A 4,796-nucleotide genomic window follows, 5' to 3' on the forward strand; every position below is an offset into this window, starting at 1 on the left:
CCTCCAGAGTCCCGACCCGCTCCGGGGTCTCTGAACCGATTCAGGGGTTCGGAGGCGCAATCTTAGCTCACCCCTCAATCCCGGCTGGACCGCGGACCCGGGAGGCGTAGTACACTGACCGCTCCGGACGCAGCAGGCTCTCTCCAGGCTGCCCCCTTGGAGGGGGCTCCGGTCCCTGGGCTCCCGTCCCGCTCCACGCGGGTGGCCGCAACTGGACGCGTTCTCCAGCTCTAGCAGGTGAGGCGCCGGGTAACTCGGAACTTGGCAGAGTCCACGCTTACTATTCCAGACAGAGGTCAACACTTGTGAACTGGTTCCCTTCGAAGTTTCTCGCGGCGACCGTGGTGAAGAAGGGGACCGAAGTTTACAGTTGAGGTTTGAAAACTGCAGCAGCGTCTGGGGCAGAGCAGTTTGCTAGATCCCACCCCCTGGGTCGGGAGAGCCAACCGGAGCGTGCGCGGAGGGTGGGGCTGCCATGTGACGGGCGGGGCGCCAGCCAGCCAGCGGCGCGTGCTGAGGGGCGGGACCCAGCGGTGAGAGGGCGTGGCCCGCACCCGACAGCCCTGTGGCTGGGCGGCCCTACAAGCAGGTGTTGAGGTTGGGTGTCTGCAGCCCCGGAAGGGTGAGGCGGTTCGCTGAGGCCACGCGCAGTCCTGTAACTCTGAATGCACCTCTTCCCACATTCAGTCTGGTCATTCCACGAGGTGTGAATAACCGGACAGTGGGAGAAGCAAATTTTGTCCCAGGTGCGTGCAAGTCGCTACCAAACTTCTGTGCCTACAAAAGACCTGTTTCTGACTCTTTCGGATTATCTTCCTTATGACCTGAATCTACCCTTCAAGTGGAGAGTCCAGTTTGCTGCATCTTGGCAGAAGTTCTTGGAACATCAACATCGCTTGGGGATTTGTGGAAACTGGGCCCCTCTGCTTAAGTTCGCTCCACCAAATGGTGTCCTGACACATTGGCTGAAGGCAGTGTAGAGAGGGTCCATATAATAGGATGTATTGCTGATTTTCATGTATGATGCTAATGAAAAAAAAAAATGAAAGCCCATAGCAAACCACTCAGGTTCTGTTACCTCTTGAAGACAGTGAAAAAGTTGAAGTTCTGTGCAAGACATAGTTGGTTTTACATATGTAAAAGATCCTAGGTTATACATACTATTCATAAACATAAATATGATCTGCAATTGGTTGCAATATATATATATATATATATGTGTGTGTGTGTGTGTGTGTGTGTGTGTGTATCCTGTTAATTTTGTCAGGTGGAGAATATCGTTTCATCTATATATACGTATATATAATTTGTTTTGTTTGTTTTGGGTACCAGAGACTGAACACAGGGGTGCTTAATCACTGAGCCACATTCTATCCTGGTTCCCCCCAACCTTTTTTTTTTTTTTTTTTTTTTTTTTGGTGAGACAGGGTCTCGCTAAATTGTTGAGGCTGGCTTTGAACTTGCCATCCTCCAGCATCAGCCTCCTGAGCTGTTCCTGGTTACATTTTCAATAGTTGTAGAAAACTATTGGGGGAATCATCCTCTTGCTTTTAAAAGATTTTAACACTCTGCCAAAATTTTAAAGGAGAAGTTTTCTTGTTCTTTCACACTAACCCAAGCAAATTTCCATCAAGCAATCTGTTCTTCTACGCTATATTTTTCCCCAAGATAAGTGCATTGAGGGCATCATAACCATTTAATGAAGCCTATTTGTTTTTACACTGAGTCCTCTTCTCGATTTAATGTGTGTATCCTGTGAATTTTGTCAGATGGAGAATATAATTTCCATCTAATTTTTTGTTGATTACAATTGAGCTGACTAGAGAAACCTAAAACTAGGATGGAAATAAAACTACACACTGAAATTGACTTTCTAGGTGCCTTTATAATCTACCAACCAATGAAACTGTTCCCATCTTTTCTTTCATGAACACAGGTACTATATCCTCAAAGTCTCAGCACCAGTACTAGAACCAGTAATTTCTTGAGATTTCAGAATTGCATCCTTGTAGGGTGTGTGTGTGTGTGTGTGTATGTGTGTTTATAACTCTGAATCTTCTTAATTTTAACATTTAATCAACTGCCAGTTTTAAACAATCTTCTTATCCTCCATCTTCCTTCTTTCCTGCTATCACCAACCCAGTCCCATATCACATCTAGACACAGACCTTTCTCCCATCACCATTTTAAACCAATGTCCTGGGTCCCAATTCATCTGCTCTAACCAACTCAGCTTTTAGGGATATCTTCATGTCTTACACTTTCCTGCTTTTGCCTTGACTCCAGCTTTTCACCTATATCCTCATCCGCATTGCTTTCTACTCAGCCTGATCACCTCCTTACCCTATGTTCTTTGGTACAGGGCTTATATTCATTCTATCTGCTCATGTAGCTAAATAGATTCTTAACCCTTGTGCCTAATGACAGACATATCATGCTCCCCCAAAAGACATTAGCACATTTTCTTGATGTTTGGCACTGTGATTCAAGTCACAAAAAATTCCTGGTTCTAAGGAGGAGAATGTACCATCTGTCACTTTGCAAAAAAAAAAAAAAAAATCCAGGACTCAACACATTCCCCCATTCCACCTCATTTACTTAAATGTATTCGTAAGTGTGTCAGAGATGAATGTTCTTGTTCTCGTTCCCTTCAATAGGAAATGAAGCCTGATGTGGCCTGATGACCATTCTATGGTCACTGCCTCTGACCACACAGTTCATTAAGATTGTCATCCTGGAATGCAATATACTGACCCAGGACAGTGGTTGAATTCTCCCATTCAACTTCATTTGTTGCAGTCCTAATACCTTATACTTCAGCATATGACTGTATTTGGAGATATAGCCTATAAAGAGGTAATTAAATAAGATGAGGTCATATGGGAAGATCCTAACCCAATATGACTAGTGTCATTATAAGAAGAGATTAGGACACAGCACAGAGAGACAACCATGTAAGAACACAGCAAGAAGGCAGCTATTCTCAAGCCAAAGAAAGCAGCTTCAGAAAAAAACCAAATCTGACAACTTGACCTAGGACTTTACTCTCCAGAACTGTGAGGAAAATAAATTTCTGCTGGTTAAGCTACTCACTCTGTATTTGTTGCTAGCAAGCTAATATGGTGATCCTCCTCAAACGCTGCAGGTGAGTCATCATAAGCCGACTAGGGATGGTGGTCCTTCTTGGTCCCTCAAATTAGTCATCACCTGTGTCCAGGGACAGTGATCCTCTCTGTTCATACCACTATATCCACCATGTTCTATTCAGGAAAGGTGACCCTATCCCAGCATCAGGCCAGTCACCACATAGTGAACAGGGAAGGTAATTCTCCCTGATGCTATATTTACTACTTACAAATGCAAAGGAGGGTTGAATTTTGCACAGAGAAGAAAACCTGAAAACTCCTGCCGTTGATACATCCTTCTTAGAAAGTCTATCAATAATTTTTTATTCTGCCAAGATCTTATATTTCAATCCATGTAGAAAGACTAAAACAAGCACTACTACTATAACTGGATAACCCAGAAATTTGTGGCAAAGCTGAAGGTAGCCAGATACAGGGATAGCCAACAGCTTCTAAAGAGACATGATTCAAATCTTCACCCAACAGATGCATATTGGATAGAGACAGCTCCTCCAAACAGATATAGGAGTGCAGAGATAGGAGTGCAGGGTGTACTCCGATGGAGACATCACAGTGCAATTATCCATAGTGCCTACAGCACACCCCAATTTTAGAAGCACTGAGAACTAAATAGACTTTAGAAGACCTCACATCCCCTAGTTCTCTTAAACACCGCTAGCAAAAGTAATTGGGGCAAGTATTCCCTGAAGAGAGCAGTGACTCAGACTGGTACAGGACTCTTTCTCAAAGGGTGACACAATTCTTTTCTCTGAAACACCCATGATTGACTAGGGCCACTATATACCAATTCAGACACCCTCTAGAGTCTATAACCTCCAAATCTTTTCAAAAGAAATGCCATGAACACATTAGACCAGAGGCCCTGTGCCTACTAGAAGAAAAAGAAGGCCCAACTCTCCATCATATCAGCTTAGTAACTGAATTCCTCAATAAGACTCCTAAAGTACAAGACGTAGAATCAATGATCAATACATGAGATGGTATTAAACTAAAAAGCTTCTCCACATCAAAGGAAACAATAAAAAAATGTGAAGAGAGAGCCTACCAAATGGGAGAAAGTCTTTGCCACCTGCACCTCAGATAGGGCATTAATCTCCAGGATGTATAAAGAACTCAAAAAACAACACCAAAAAACAAACAAACAAACAAACCAATCAATAAATGCTCTAAGGAACTGAACAGACACTTCACAGAAAAAGAAATATGGTCAGTTAACAAATATATGAAAAAAATGTTCAACATCTCTAGCAATTTGAGAAATGCAAATTAAAACTACACTAATTTTCTGTCTCACTCCAGTCAGAATGGCAATTTTCAAGAACACAAGTAACAATAAATGTTGGCGAGAATGTGGGGAAAAGGTACACTCGTACATTGCTGATAGGACTGCAAATTGATGCAACCACTCTGGAAAGCAGTATGGGAGATTCCTCAAGAAAACTTGGAATGACCCAGTTATCCCACTCCTTAGCAAACCAAAGGACTTAAAATCAGCATGCAATAGTGATGTGACCTCATCAATGTTTATAGCAGCTCAATTCACAATAGCTAAACTATGGAACCAACCTAGTACCTTCAACAGATGAATGGGTAAAAAAGAAATGAAATACATATACACAATGGAATGTTACTCAGCCATAAAGAAGAATG

The 4,796-nt window shown here is 42.9% G+C and overlaps 1 protein-coding gene across 2 annotated transcripts in view; it reads right to left on the reverse strand.

Moving 5' to 3' along the window:
* The window catches only part of Stk17b (serine/threonine kinase 17b), a 36,758-nt gene extending 36,358 nt beyond the window's left edge, over positions 1–400 (reverse strand). Inside the window, exon 1 of one of the 2 annotated variants that reach the window (XM_015481176.2) lies at positions 120–400. The gene's annotated coding sequence lies outside the window, so the exon portion shown is untranslated. Of the gene's footprint in view, positions 1–71 lie in introns of both variants that reach the window. The other variant, XM_015481175.2, reaches the window with a different exon arrangement.
* Positions 401–4,796: the final 4,396 nt, after the last annotated feature.

This window comes from Marmota marmota, unplaced genomic scaffold, assembly GCF_001458135.2.
Source record: "Marmota marmota marmota unplaced genomic scaffold, marMar, whole genome shotgun sequence".
Lineage (NCBI taxonomy): Eukaryota > Metazoa > Chordata > Mammalia > Rodentia > Sciuridae > Marmota > Marmota marmota.